Source organism: Haemaphysalis longicornis, unplaced genomic scaffold (genome assembly GCF_048455015.1).
Source record: "Haemaphysalis longicornis isolate Haplotype H1 unplaced genomic scaffold, Haemaphysalis longicornis Haplotype H1 scaffold_70, whole genome shotgun sequence".
NCBI classification, from domain to species: domain Eukaryota; kingdom Metazoa; phylum Arthropoda; class Arachnida; order Ixodida; family Ixodidae; genus Haemaphysalis; species Haemaphysalis longicornis.
Window position 1 is genome coordinate 526933 of NW_027526423.1, and position 16278 is coordinate 543210.

The window sequence follows — 16278 nt, forward strand, 5'->3', positions numbered from 1 at the left end:
CGAACCGACAACCAGTGAACAATTAGACTAACAGAGTAGATACCAAGAGGTGGGTATAGATGAACGGGAAGGCCAGCAATCTGTTGGAGGGAAGAAATAAGGAAATTCGGGTGTAAACTGGGGACCCGAGAGGCACATGACAGGAGCAAATGGATGTTAGTGGGAGAGGCCTTCGTCCTCCAGTGAAGCTGAGTAGGCTGCTGCTGCAGCCGCTCCTGCTGCTGCTGCAGGTGCTGATGATGATGGTGTGGGAAGTGATAACTGACTCAAAGCCATAGCCGTTAAATGATTCATTATTAGCTGCATATTACAGGAATTATCTTGCAGTAAATTCATATTATTATCTGTTGCAATAATTATAGCTTATTTTTGAATGATAGTTTGTTAAGAATTTCATCCAGGAAAAATAGCAATGCAGTGACAGAAGATAGCGGTGAGCGACAAAGGCAGCGGAGAATAAAGTTTTTGCGACTATCAGGATGGAATAGGACATCAGTCTCTATCCAAACTGATTCCTAGTGAGTGACGTATATGACAAGTTCAAGCCTGCTCCTTTGGGGAATGCCGGCGAACATGAAAATCGCCGCACCACCTAGACTATAAAGCGCGCGGTGACAGTAATCAGAGGTGGAGGCTGGAAACCGCACAAGACAGAATCTTCGATAGCGCGCCATATTTCAGATGTAAAAATGAACGAGAAAGAGTGATTTAGGAAGCGAAAAAATTAGTGATACCATAGTGTTGTTTTCTAAGGAGCCTTGCATTGAAATGAATGACGAATCGGTAATTATCGGTAAGCAAAAATAAACCGTCATACTCAGAAAACAGACATCCTCATTAGATCAGCCCGTGCCCACTATTGCACACTGCGAATAAATGATAAGTCACGTGAAAATGCGCAGGTCTGCCTCGGATGATATGCGGAAGGCTTTGCTGTAGCACATCTTTCTAGTTTTAATTTGGCAATTGTCAGTCCAGAGGAACGGCCACAAGTGATCCTTCTTGAGCTCGAAGAACTGTACGAATGATTTCCTGTTCTCCTACATCAAACGGTCATTCACATACACCGGTTTGTGTGACTAATCAGAAAAGTTAATCTCTTTGGTCATCATACGGGCTTTGCATGCTTTACGAACAAAATAGTTTTTCTTGTCGCGACAACAAAAGCGAGCAATGACGGCTATAACGTCAGCTTTATTTGACACACTGTGAACGCAATCCAAATAAGCCGAAGAAACAGGACAGTTGATTGCGTCCCCCATGGCTGTCATCATGGCTCCGCAGATTTAGCCTTGAATACCTGGTATGCCCTTGATCTCAACGTTATTCAGTCAAGAGTTCTATTCCAGATTAGGGAGGCGCTTCTCTTGGGCTTTATTTTTAGACTGAAATCTAAGGTGGGAGAAATTCTGTTAGCGATTACCTTCGTAAGTACATTGTAGACGACTGACAGTCAACCTAAAGAGTAAGCAGGGTTGCGTTAACGCTATTCAAAAATGAACCATATCACATGATCAATCGCTGATAGAGAAGTGCGCGGAGTATACTGAACCCCTATATATAGCTTTCATAGAATATGAGAAAGCATTTGACTCGGTTTAAACCTCAGCAGTCATTAAGACATTACGGAACTAGGGTGCAGACGAGCATTATGTAAGAATACTAGAGGATATTTACGACGGGTCCAGAGCTACCATCATCGTCCCAAAGGAGAGCAGTAAAATATCTATAACGAAGGACGCTAAACAAGCAGACAGAATCTCTCCAATGTTGTTTACAGCATGTTTACAAGAAGTATTGAGAACTTTGGATTAGGAACAGGTGGGCGTAAAGGGTAATGGAGAATACCTCAGTAACCTTTGATTTGGTGATGACGTTACCTTGCCAAGTTACCCAGGGGACGAATTGCAAAGCATGATTACGGCACTGGACACACAGAGTAGAAGCGTGGGCTGAAAAATATTATGCACAATACTAAAGCAATGCCCAATAGCTTCGGTGGAGCACAGCTGTTCCACCTTAGGATCTCATGACCACGTGTAGTGGCTCCGCGGTTGACTGAACTCTGCTAAAATTGAAAGCGAACATTTCCCCAGTGCGTTAGAACATTTCTCTAGTGTGTTTTAACACTTCTTTCATTTTTACCTTGAACTACTGAACTCTGTCCACAGACCGCTTGTCGTTTTTGTTTTCTTTTTTTTTTTCATTTGTGTCATTATTCACCTGACGTAGCATGTTAGGCTATCTGCTGGACAGACCTCGTCAGTACCATTAAACTGCGTTCTCTCTCTCTCTCTCTCTCCACCTAGGTGGCGAGGTACTGGAAGAGGTAACCGAATATATCTACTTAGGCCCAGTAGTGATCATTGATTTGAACCATCAGGCACATATAATTAGAAAGGTTAGTATGGGGTGGATTGCATTCGCCAGGCATTCTCACATAATGAACGACAGCCTACCATAGTCACTGAAAAGGAAAGTTTATAACAGCTGCATCTTACCGGTACTCGCCTACGGGGCAGAAACTTGGAGGCTCACTAAGATCGTTCAACTTAAATTGAGGACGACTCAGCGAGCAATGGAGCGGAAGATGATAGGTGTAACATGAAGGGAAAAGATGAAAGCGGAGTGCTTCAGTGGTCGAACGCGTGTTAACGACATATTAGTAGATAATAAGAGGAAGAAATGGACGTGGGCAGGGAATGTGATGCGAAGGCAAGATAACGGTTAGTCATTAAGGGTAACAGAGTGATCCCTAGAGAAGGCAAGCGTGGCCGGTGCGGCAGAAAGTTAGAAGGGCAGATGAGATAAAGAAGTTTGCGGGTATAAAGTGGTAGCAGTTACCACACGACCGGGATAACTGGAGAATAATGGGAGAGGCCTTTGCCCTGCAGTGGGCGTAGATAGACTGGTGATGATTTTTTACAAGAGCTTCTTGTGAGACACCACTAGTGCCTTGTTGGACTGTACGAGCTGCTCCCTTCCTTTCAGCATGTCGTCGAAGTGCTTGCTCATGAAAACCGACACTCGCACGCCACTCAGCAAGTTTATTTTATATGCGAAGCATGTCATGCTCGGGGCTGTGTCCCTGCCTCCCTCGTTGTCGTTGTCCGCCGTCCGCACTCTACTCCGCATGCTCGTCTCTTCAGCCCCGTCAGCCTTTGGGCTGACGTCAGCGCAGTCCACAATAAAAACAAATACTTAGGCGGCGCCCGGTTTCGATCCCACGACTCTCTGGCGGCAACGGGAGGTACGTGGCGCTCTTCCCACTGCGCTAGAAACCGAGACGGGAGCATGTGCTGCGAACGCGCCTTATGTCCTTCACTCATTCAAACTACGTCAAGAAGCTACTGATACAACAGAGCACGCGAAGCTGAACGTCAACGGAAACGACGAACTGAAAACTAATGGAAACTTCAGTGGACCCCATAGCTGCTTCGCATACTACTCAGGGTTCCCCTACGGGAAGATGGTGTAATTTTTTCTTCAGCTTTTTCGTTATGTTTCGACACGAGGTTGGCTACCAAGGACTCAATCTTCTGAAATTCCTTTGCAAGTTTGGCGTTAGTAGTCATTGTGCAGTTTACAAAAATTCTCAAAGTCTTGATGGCGCAGCACCTACGGCGTGGAAAAGGCCAAGCAAACAGTGCAGTATAGAATAATTGGGCTGAAATAGTGCAGCGCCGAGATTAGCCTGTATGCAACCGCCGCAACTGCCGCTCGACAAAAGGCACGCCGATGATAGCCGACCAGCAACAACCCAAGTAACACAGTCGGTTGATTCACAGTCCCGATAGCATTAGGTGTGTCTCGACTCCTGGTGCTCGTCACGCTTTTTACTTGCCATTTCATCCTTCATTATGATTATTCTCACATTTCAGATTAGGGGTCCAGTAAACTCAGGTATTAACCCCTTTGATAAAGGTACACATTCCACGCTTGCTGTAAATGCAAAAGACCTGAATGACCACATCAAGTAGTTTTCGTACAAAGGGGCCTCGGACTCCTTTGAGGCCTACGAAGCCACATTCTTCTCATTCTACTACTATAAACGAGTGTAGCACGCTTTATTTATGGATGTTTTCGGTCGCTGCTGTTCGCTTGCGTGTCGACGCTGCTGTCTGGCAATGATCGGTTTCCGCACCACTTGTCCACAAGGCCTGTTTTACTGCGGAGCACGCAGCACAACGTGTGACCCAGTTATTTATACACCCTCCCAACACCCTCGCACCCCTCAGGAGGATTTCGATACCCCGCCCAAATAGAGTCCAAAACCACTCCGATCGGCGAGAGCCCGTTCACTTGCCAGGAAGGCGACCAAAAGCATGCTACACCACCTGACCACATGATTAACATAGCGCACATTATTGGCCCAATGCGGAGAGGCTCAAGCGCGATTGCAAACCTTAACCTAACTGGCAAGGCCTATCCTGTCCTTCCAAGGAACTTACCAGGTCCACATACATGACTTCAACGGATCCTAAAAGTGTACTCCCTTCCTACCATCCCCTACCTTCTACTACCTTTTCGTTTTCTTGCACCCGTGTCATCCTGCTCTAATAGAAGTGTGCTCTCATTCAATGTGGTTTTTGAGCACTCTTCACCTCCGCTCGGCAAGGGTACCTGCAATAACCTTGCTCGGACAATTGGTTTTGATAGATAATAAGTTCTCCCAGTGCAAAACGCCCAGTAAACCTGTCGGTTAAAGAGAAATCTGCGGACGTCTGGTGTGCGTAAACAAGCCTGCTTGATGTAGCGTATGAGACAAGTACACGCTGTGCATTGCCCATACTGGCTACAAGGTTTGTCCCGAGAATGTTTGCTTGTGCTTCATTGCTCCATTTTTTTGCTCTTTGCCTTATGTGAGGAACTGAACATTTCGCATTTCATTCACTCAGCAACTTTCCTGGTGAAGAAGATGCTATGTGTTTCTCTCCTTAGGATCAACGTTGCTTCAACGAGACAGGTTAGACGTCATTGCAAAACCCCAGAGGATAACAGATATGGGAAGTGGTTCGGTAGGGGTTTTCCACGGGATACTGCGACCCAAGCCTTTCGTTTTCCTTTCGCCCGAGTCGAGAATAACAGTATCCCCTTGCGGCGCTGTCCATTTCAATCAGCGTCCACAGCTCGTTCTCTTTGTTGACCTTCTTTATTCAGCGCTCCAATACGGCTTCGCATTTCCGCGGCGTTCGTGTCCGCATCAAAGCTCTGAGCGTGCTCTTGCTCAGTATGATCTACATCGAGTAAATGGAGCTTTCAATAGCTCCCCGGTACCACACTAAGTACAACCGGTTATACCCAATTGCAACAGTACAAAAATTGGCCAACCGGCAAAGACAATTTTGTCCACACGAAGGTGGAGAGAAATTAACGGGAAAGACTTTCTTGTGACCCACCGCCAGGGGGACGAGCCCGGGGGGACCCCTCTTGTCCCCCCTAGGAAAAAGCCGGATAGGGTGGGTTGTTGGGAACGGGAACTTGGACATCGGGATGGGTTATGGGAAAACGGGTGGGAATGAGGAATCTACAGAAGAATCAGTCGCTGTTGCCCGAATAAGTAACGAAATGGGTATTTGTGACATCTGAATCATCAGTATTGTGAAAATTAGGCATTGGCGTTGCCCGTTATAGCAACGGGACTACGCAAGCAGCGTTTTTGTTCGAAAAATTGTGACGAATGTGCGTCACTACCAAACACAACCACGAAGACGTATTTCTAAGAAAAATAACAATGCAACTGCAAGTATAAGCGAACATTTTCATAGAATCCAACAGGTTTGCAAAGAATGGCGTGTTTCGGAGTTGGAAGCAAAAAAAAAAATCTCATGCGCCTTTTTTATCAATGAAAATATACGGGGTGGTGGTGAATATGTTCAGACTTAATACTGCACCCAGGAAGCTGCTGTGTGATTTTTTGATAACATGAATACAGCAATACAGATATATGGAGCAGCCTGAATTCTATCTCCTCTTTCACAGAGGCATTTATTGTCACGTCTCAGATTGCGGAAGGTATACAGCGCTTCCGACCATTCTCTCGTCGCAACTGACACTTATGGTAATTTGTGTGGAGCTTCGTTACATATAAGAGCAGGCAATGAATTCTCATGCGACACTACTAAAGACGGGGTCTGTGGGCGTCAGTTTAACTGGTAATGGTCGACGAGCATACATTTTGCTTTGACTTTATTTTGACAAGCGTATGGCGTGTTATTCGTACACGCGCTGTTGCGTCACGTTCTGAAGAAACTATACGCATGCACGAACCCTCGTTCGTCTCATTAAACATTCATTGTTGGTTTTAAATTCTGAAGTTTTATAAAGCTTTATTTAGTACGTGTCTGCATTTTTACTGCAATGCCTTAGCTTCCGAGGCAGCATGTGATGATGAAGAATAATCTGCCTTGTTGCAAAGATATCCCACTACTAGGCTGCAGGGTTGTCAGGTTTGGAGATTTGTCGCCAAACTGGCGACTTTTCGAGGCTCATGGCGACTGAAATTTTAGTGTGGCGCCTTGGCTACTTTCCGGCTCCTTTGAGCACTGATTATTTTTTACATAGCTCCATGCTGTTCTGGCCCTCTACATCCGCGAGAAAAGTGCCTTATTTGGTCTTTCAGTGCTTTTCAGTCGTGTACATGAAACTAGAAGCCAGTCAGAACAAGAAAATGGGAAGGATATTGGAAACTGGAGAATACGGCCCCAAGACTTAGTTTCCCCCAAGACCCATCAACGTACACTGCTACTTACCGGCACAATGCGAAACACGTTGTGCCGCTTTTTTTAATATGTATCACCTGCCTTAAGAAATGCGCCGAATACTTCAAGCAACGACGTCAGTTTGAAGTGTGGTGTTTCGGCTATTCGCGGGCGCTAGAGGTTCCAGGGGAGGGGGTGGGGGGCAGCGCGTTTGAGGATGTAAGCACGGGAATGTAAGGAGGCAGTGAAAGCAGTGAAAAACAGCGTTCAGCGGACGCAAGGGCTAACATCATTCATACTCTTTCAATACTTTCCGAAAAGTAACATATTTAGGCTTTCTTAATAGTCAATGAAGAGCAACTCGTTGTTTTCGGATCCGTAGCAAATAAATTATATTTGTTATTCAGTTCCGCTGCTCCCCGAACTTTCCGCCTTTTACTCTACGCAGGCCGTCGAAGTACAGTTGCCACCTTTACATTCAACAGGAAAACTCCCGTACGGGGTGTGGGGAAGCGGTTTATGGTAGGTTGAAAAGAATACGTTATGCTTTTTCACTGACACGCAATTTATTGTGGAGTTTTCCAAGAGAGGAATCAACATAACGTTTGTACTGAAAGTGACTTAGCTTTTCGTTACTGCTCTGAATGAACTGGACTGAAAAGTAACTGCTCATGCTTCGTACATTAAAAGTTCTCCTTTGCGTCTGAATCAACCAAACGAACGTTAAAATATGAAATGCATACGTAATAATGCTTTTGATATTCATATGCACGTAACCGCGCAATACCATGCAATACGTGCACAATACTATGGCAACTGGCCACGGCGGCGACATTTCGTTGTGTTGTTCCTCTCCTCGGTCCCCCTTTATCTCAGGGAGCGCCCTCACCCGCGTGTCTTTGCGCATCTTTTCTAGACATATTTAGCGTCGTAGTTGCCTAATTGACGCCTTGGAAACGCAAAAAAAAATGGCCGCGTATCTGCTCCTTTTATTGCAGATGCCGTCAAAAGACAACAGACTTTGACGACATTTGCAAGTAAATGCCTCCCTTCGCTTTCCCGCTCACCTCTCATGCTGTTCCTCTTCCGTCGCGTGCTGGTGAGGTAAACACTCGAAAATGTTGGGCCATGTCAATTTAGATTTACCGCGTTCCACTGCTCCCGGCCTGGTGCCTCGATGTCAGCGCTGCCGTATCGCGGAGACTCGTGTCAATCGAGGCGCTCCTGCTTCAACGTTTATATAACCATGTTACTCTACTCCTCGTGCGTTTCAAGGAGAAAGTGGAACCTATCTAGTGGAACTGCTGCGTAACGGTTTCCGCTTGATTTCTTAAAATTCCGCCAGAAGCTATAGTGACGAGGGGACAGCACGCGACGGAGTGAGTTTTTTTCTGCAGTGGATGTAGTTATTTCATTTCGCAAAAAAATCAAGCATCTATGAAGTTTGTTATAAAAGAGCACTGTAAATATCACTTATGCATTATTTTGTGTCTTATATTGGCGTAATATCTAGTTCTTATTCAACTATGTTGACAAGTATGAACATTTCCACCAGACGTAGACGCTTAGATTTGGCTGTGAGTATATAACACTATTGTACAGATTTTGTTTCACTTTGACCATGTGGCAGACTCGAGTGACAGACAGGCAGAGAGACCACGATTTCCCAGTTCAAGTAGCCCAAGAAACACTATCGTCTTTAAAACAATCGCAGCACGACGGCCAAAAAGACGGACAGGGTCAGCCGGGCGCAAGTACGCAACGGTAACCTTCCCGCTGTGCCAAGCGCATATTAAAAAATAATTGATAGCATCGTTTTTGTCTAAATGGCGATATTTTGGCTACTTTTCAAACGTTCATTTCAAGGTGGCGACTTTCCTGGCTACTTCTGGAAAATTTCCAGTGACTTTCTGTTCTGAGGACCTGGCAACCCTGCTCGGCTCTCCCATGCGCGAACAATAGGCTGCTATTTATACACGGATTTGCAAAAAAGACTGTGTGGTCAGGCTTTAATCGTTCTTTGCATAGAATACCCGTAGTGATATTTTGTAAGCCAAATTTATTTACATCGGAAAGTATGACGCACGTTGTAAAAATTGATGGAAATCAAAACTTACAAAAGACTGTATCCCTCTTTACAATTCCCGCCCATCACTGAAAGTACTTCTATCGAACAGTCGTCGAACATTTCAAGTCCTTGGGAGATCCGTCATCTATTTTTGCATCACAAAGGGACTTACGAGATCGTAGGCAACATTGCTGTACCACATCCCAATGGGCTCAGCGAAGACCGCAGTATGGCTATTCAAGGTAGGCCTCGTGCGATGGCTTCTGTGTTCGTTATGCGCAGTAATAGGGAATCTAGACCACTATTTAGTGTGTTACCCAGAGCATGATGTCGAGCCGGCTTGCAGTGCTCTCAGCGAATGGAAAGTTAGCAGCCCCACACAACACTCTGGTCCACATTGTCTTCCCAAGCGGTCATTGGATGCGGCGCATAGACGCGTCGCGCCTTCTACTAAGCTTCAGGATACGGAACTGGCAAACTCGTGGTGAAATGACCCTAACATTGAGTAATTTGGAGAAGCTTAGGCGGAGTAATTGCCGGCATATCCAGCCAGCCCAACCCCGCCTAATTCCCCACAACAACCACCACCACCACCACCACATTCTAGATGCTCGAAAAAATGCGGTGTTAGAAAAATTTATCAAGAATGACTAAATATTCCTCGAGCAGCTATGCAGAAATTTCATCTCCTTGACATTATTCTAAAGCCCCCTAAAGCAAATACCAGACGTATTTATTGTGCCGTGTTCCCTAATGCCACTGTGATAACTACCACTGTTGTTTTTACAGAAGATTTAAAATACACAAAACACTAGGAACACAAACATTGCGTATTTAATGAAGAAAAATAACGGGACATTCGTAATTGAGCACTCGTTATTAACGCAGAACTTTCCCTACATCCTCAATATAAACAAAAGTAAGGGTTGTGCATCTGCATGCAGGGGACGTGGCGCCCCTAAACAAGAGGAGGCTGTCTACCTGAAAATATAAACGTGGATGAAGAGCCCCACGGTTGATGTTTTTTTTAGTTTGAAACGCTTCTGTTCCATCCTAGGTAAGGTGCGAACAATATTTTTTGCTTTCTGTTTTTTTATATTCATCTGTATACAAGTTGTTTTTTCTTATATTTATTCTCTCTTAGTCACTTTTCATATGCCGTTACATCGTCCACTGTTGTTCACGCTGTTTGAACAGAATAAAAAAACAGATGCCATTGTAGCAGGATTATCAATTATGAAACACGCAATTCTAAGAACATGTCGGTGCAAAGTGCCAAGTGCTGCCTCTTGTATAATTAATATCCTGCTGGCAAGCTGCTTGGTTCGGTGTCAGACTCTTGTTTCCAAGCGCTGCTCTGTATGATTTTCTTAGGTTTTTTGGGATGCAGGCCTTCTGGCCAACCGGTACCAGTGGTTTGACATTAGTGATATTATAAACAGTTTATTTTCATTTCTTTGAAAAGTTACTGGGGGGTCGCACTTACCAGTGGTTTTCATTATGCAGTGTAGAAACGTGTGACGCCCCACTAGAGTGCACTTATTCAACAACAAGTAGTGCTTATTGTGTAATATCAATGTTCATTTAACAATTTTGTTTACAATCTCCTTCTTTGAAAAAAAAAGTACAGAGTGCAGGAAGCCTACATCTCACGAAAATCATTGCTTTTTACCTCGCAATAGATTAGGCGGTTGTTTCATGCCATTTATTCTAGCTATGTGCGAACCGCATCCATGTTCCCGCTATATGCGCACGAAAAATTATGTAGAAGATGAGCTTCTATGGCTGTTCTTGCGGGAGCGTGGTAGTAGAAGGCTTATGAATAATAAACCACCTCAGAAGTTTTCATGCACGGAGAGATTTATTGCGCACAGGTTTTTCTGTTTTTCGCCTGCGGGAGAAGTAAAAAAGTCCCCGACCTAACATGAAATTCCAAAGCAGATATTTTGAAGCCTACGTCCATAACTGCTACGCCGGTGATGAGGATTCAGCTTGCATTACGAAGAAAAACAGTTATACCCCGTGATTACCATGAGTGCGTCATCCCCAGTTCAACCTTAAAGGAGCCCTAAATAGGCTTCTGAAGGTCGCCATTTCAATCGCAGAATCGCTACAGTACCCCTTCACGACAATGTATACCAAATATGACACCGCTGCGTGAAACAGGGGCTGCACAAACCCGCAACAAAGATGCTTTCTTTCTTCCTTGCTCACCTACCGCTTCCTTGCCGCCACACTGCCGCGCTCTGACGTGCGACAGACTGCTTGCGACGCACCCTGTGACGCACGAAGCTCTGAACAGTACGGCTACGCTATTGGTGGGCCCCGTTAAATGATGTAGCCAATCAGTGTTATCGGCTCTCGAGGAAACACGGTTGCGCGCGGCGCTCCTGCACCGGCGGCACGGCGTATGCACTGGCGCCCGGACGTATTCGTCCTGCACTCGTGGCACGGACGAATGTAGATCGTCGCCATCAGTTACACGAGCTTAGCTAAGTTTGTAGATACAGCGCGTCGTTTACAAAGTATGAACAACGCTGAAAAACACGGAGCGTCTCTGTGGGACAAACGCCCGCTACACGCGCGACCACGGCAAGCATCTGCTTGCACGGCCGACAAGCAGCCCACTATGCGGTGTATGCACGATACGGCATACATTGCAGCAAATAAAACTTGTTACCGCTCGCCAGAGCGGGACTATTACTGAAAATCAGTTTGAAAATACGTGAAAAGGGTGATAGTGCAGTGATCGATTGCGCGGGGGACCGTCGTCGTCGCGGCCATGCAAAGCAGTGTCTCAATAACTGCGGCGATGCTAAGCCTTTTCCCAGACCTCGGTGGGACCAGTTCACCGCGACAGCGCCGCATGCCGAAGCGCTAGCAAGCCGCTATAGTCGTCGGTGGCAATCTTCAATTATTGTCGTTAGCGAGCATGTTGTGTTTGGAAGCCCCCTACGTGGCCTTCAAACGCTCGCTTCCGCTATTATAAAACTGACGTGCCGACGCGGGCACCGCCGGCGCGAGGAGCCGTTCAATGCGGGCCGGCCGCAGACCGACCCCGCTGAGCGGTAGCGGATGTAGTTGGCGCAGCTTGCCCGTCGTCTGCTCAAAAAAAAAAAAAAAGAAGCGTGACGTACAGCCAAGTGGAGCCAATGGCTGCGCGCATCTCGAACCAAAACTGTTTCTCTAGGTGGTGTTGCGCCTGGTCGGTGACGTCACCGCTTCCACAGTGCTTTGGAGGCGCGGTGAAACAGGAAATGCGCCAGGCCTTGGCGGGCCCTTTTTAATGAACGATAACTCGGCTAATACTGAACGCCTTTAAACCATTTTTGCGGCAGGACGTTCCTTGAATAGTACTCCAACGATTGCGCACGTAAAATCGCATCCTTTGGAACACTGTTTAGGGCCCCTTTAATGTACAATACGACATAAAAGCACTAAAACAAAAAGTGATCACTGGCGATATTTACTCAGCTTTTTATGCATTACACAGGTAATAAAGACTACACGAAAATATAAAGTTTGTTTAGTGAATGACATCTCCAACACTTTTACGCCAGAGCGGAGGGGCTTGTGCATGCACAACAAAGATTCCAAGAAAAGTGCTTGTGCATACCCCTACTCGTTCTGTTCGCACATATCGCCTACTTAGGCCATCGACCGCTCTTTCCGTGCTTAAGTGCATCCGGCCGGTATTTACCAAACGGAGAGCTGCTTGCTTTATCGATCGCCGAGCTCCCCACCTATGAGTAACCTAGCTTGCTTGGAAGCTTCCGAAGTGGAGCACTCCGTTAACAATTTCTTTAGGCTTTGATTATTAGTTTTTCTAGCAGATTTTTACAGGGGTGGGTAACACAGACTGGGGATGGAAACATAATCTGCTATATTGTCGACTTGGTGAATTTCCGACTATTATGTAATGTTGTTTAGGTAATCGATCACGATGTCTGTGCCTGAATATCTGACAAGACGCTGTGAAATTTACCGCTTGGCTCACTAAACCTGCGAAGAAGCAGTTCGATCATCATCATCATCGTCATTAACAACAACAGCCTACTCAGGTCCACTGCAGCGCGAAGGCCTTCTTCTTGTCTTCCAGCCACTCCTGTCCGGCGCTTCTCGAGTCCACTGTTGGCCACCTAATTTCCCCATTTCGTTCCTCCATTGTGTTATTGGCCTTCCCTTTCGTCTACACCAGGGGTCAAAAACTCACATCAGTGAGCGGGCCACAGTCACGAATTTTAGTCTCGCAAGGGCCGCAATAGCGAAGAAGGATGAAACGAGGGGGTGGGGGTAACAAAATGTCAGATAATGCGGCCATTTGAAAGAAAAAAGCAGGTGTTTCCCACATCTTGCACATATACTGGGTCGTTCCTGAATAGAATTGGGCGTCAGAATTCGAGAAACATATCGATACCGATCTACGGGGTGACTGAAATGGGGAGGCCGATTCTGAAATATAAAATATTTGTTCCGCGATTATGGTTCAACACATGGTGACCGCATTTGGTGCCTCCCAAAAAAAAGGCTTGAGAGTAGTGGCGTCTGTGTATCTTACTAGAATAAATCTTTAGTGATATTAATAGACGAGAAAATATTGCGAGTGCCATTTAGGAAAGTCCCAAACCTTTATTCCCTGAGAAGCCCAATATAGCTGCTATTGTTTTAAACATCCTGGCTTGATGCTTGGCAACGCTTGACTGCGACTAGAGAACAAATCTACGCATGAACTTCTTGCACGGAAACGATCCTCATGGTCGATCGCAGGTGCTCATCAGTTATCCTCGACCGGAGGGCTGACCTTCATGAAGGAAAACACGTGTTCACTTAAGTAGGTGTTTCCGAACACGGCAGTGATCCTGACAGCGTGTTGAGGTAGCGCCGAGAAAGTTTCATCGTCAAGATGCTTGTAGAAGTCTGGTACAGCCACGTCCTGAAATATCTGCTTCAACGGGGTGTTAGCCTGCACCTCGAGAAGTTCAATCTGCAGCTCGGGCGCAGCGTCACCGAAAACGGCAACGAAAAATTTCGGAGTTCATCGGCGATGCTGGTGATGTCTTGGAAGCGTCCCTCGAATTCTCTTTGGAGATCATAGAAGAGAGGTCAGCGAAGGTATCACAGAATTGTTTGTCCACATTCTCCAGCTACTTCAGAGTTAAAAATGATCAAACTTCTGAATTCTGATCTGTCTCACCCAAAACTGCAATTTCGATTGAAAAGCCTGAATGTCGTCATGCAATTTTGTGATCAGTTTGTTTTTTCCCTGAAGTTTAACGTTGAGGCAACTCAAATGATCAGTGATGTCACTGAGGAACGCAAGGGAGTGAAGCCACATTCCGTCTGACAGCTCAACAATGGGCCTGTTCTTGCTCTTTATGAAGGCGTCAATTTGCTCCCAGAGATCAAAAAGAAACGCAAATGCTTGCGGAGTTGTTAACTAACTAACTAACTAACTAACTGACTGACTGACTGACTGACTGACTGACTGACTGACTGACTGACTGACTGACTGAATGATTGACTGCAATGGCTTACTTGCACGAATGGTTTGCTCTGTGGACAGCCAATGCACTCGCCATTTGTACAAGTGCGGCACGCACACACACAGCTGGCTGGCGCCGCATCGTTTCAAAGTGCTACGAGTTGTGCCGCGCCTCCGCCAGGTGGCGCCACGGGTCCCGCGACCGAGAGAAGACGCAGTGAAACATCCCCCTCGCGAGGGGCACGATCAAATGCAGAGCATTTCCGGGGGCGCACGACGTTAAGTAGTTTGCGTTACGTTAATGTTGTTGCACTTGTGGCAACTGCTGACGAGAGAGCGCTCGTTAGCAGTAATTTGAATGAGTCAACGATATAAGGCGCGTTCGTAACGTCCCATTCTGTGTCGGCTTTGTGGCGCAGTGGGTAGAGCGCCATGTACATTGCGTTCCGCCCGCAGGGTCGAGGGATCGAAACCGGGCGCCGGTTGGTTTTTTTTATATAGTAGGGACAACCACGGTGCGGACTACTGACGTCAACGCGGGTGACATCGTGAGTTACTGAAATGCTCTGCATTTAAAAATCGTTTCAGCCCTCTTCCACGACTGATCCGTCGCACCTCTGTATGGTGCAAAATTTCACTATACTCACTGCCAACAGCTTTGAAAAGAGATACAGATTGGCGGTGGTTAAGAGCTCTTGAACGGAGGAAGTTCACCGCCATGAGCACGATTTCAATGAAGCTCTTCATTTGCAGAGACTTGCAGCACAGCGCTTCTTGGTGCAAACTGCAGTGAACCGCGGCAAATTTATTGGTGATTCCGAGTGCAGCGAGTTTCGTTCACAATTGACCCACAAGCCTGCTCTTGCATCCCACCATTGATGGCGCACCGTCTGTAGCCAAACAAACCAACTTTTCCCACGGTAGTCCAGCGTGTTCGACCACTCTTTCGAGAACAGAAAGGATATCCGCCCCTGTGGTCGTGCCTTTCATTGTGATTAAGTCCAGTAGTTCCTTAGTGACGTTCACGTTTTTGTCTACACCCCTTACAAAAATAGCACATTGTGCGTTGTCTGTAATGCAAGTGCTTTCGTCAACTGCAATAAAGAATGCTTTAAACTCGTGGCATCGGCAGATTAATCCCTTTTCAATGTCTTCAGTGATCTCGTTAATTCTCTGGGCGACCGTGTTTGGAGAGAGGCTTATTTTCTGGAATGCCATTTTCCTGGTGGGACATGTAGCATCAGTGACCCCGAGTAGGCCCTGCTTGACGAACAGGCCTTCTGTGAAGGGCTTGGATGGTTTGGCGATCAGCTCAGAAATGACGATCTTGCCCTTACCGTTTCGTCGCTTGCATTGGCCGCCTTTTTGAACAGGTTTTGCTGCTTTCCCAACGCCCAACGCCGCGTTCAGTTGTATCATGGTGTGTTCACGAACGTTGCCAGTAAGAGCACCATACTTCTCGTGGTGGCAAGACATGAAGTGGCGTCGAACATTGTACTCCTTCGGCACAGCCACAGTCTGGTGGCAGACTAAGCACAACACCTTGTCTCTCGATTCCGTGAAGAAATAAGAAAGTTCCCATCACTCTTGAAAGCACCTCCTCTCGTCTTTCTCTGTGCGTTTTTCAGACTGCTTGGACAACGACATTGTGGCCCGTTAGACTTCCGCAGCATAAAACCTTCCTTGTTTGCAGATCATCCAAAAAAGGTCAATAAGGCCCTTGTCCATTTACGGAGGTGAGAGGCGCGTAGGAGCACAATTATGTAGTGCGCGTTATCATGACTGACTTGGGGCGCCGCTACCTTCCGCAGTGCTGTCAACAGCTTGCGAGTCGGAAGGTAGGCGCTTAGTTCGGAGTCTCGAAATGGGGCATTTGATGTCTGGAAGCACATGGTTTCGAAGTGCAATGTGCAGTATGTTTCTCATCAGTGCGATCTCGCTCTCTCCCAGGCAATAAATACCGCGGCGACACGCACCTAAACGCACGTTTAGGTGCGTTTAGGAGCCCGTTTAGGAGCCCTACCCCA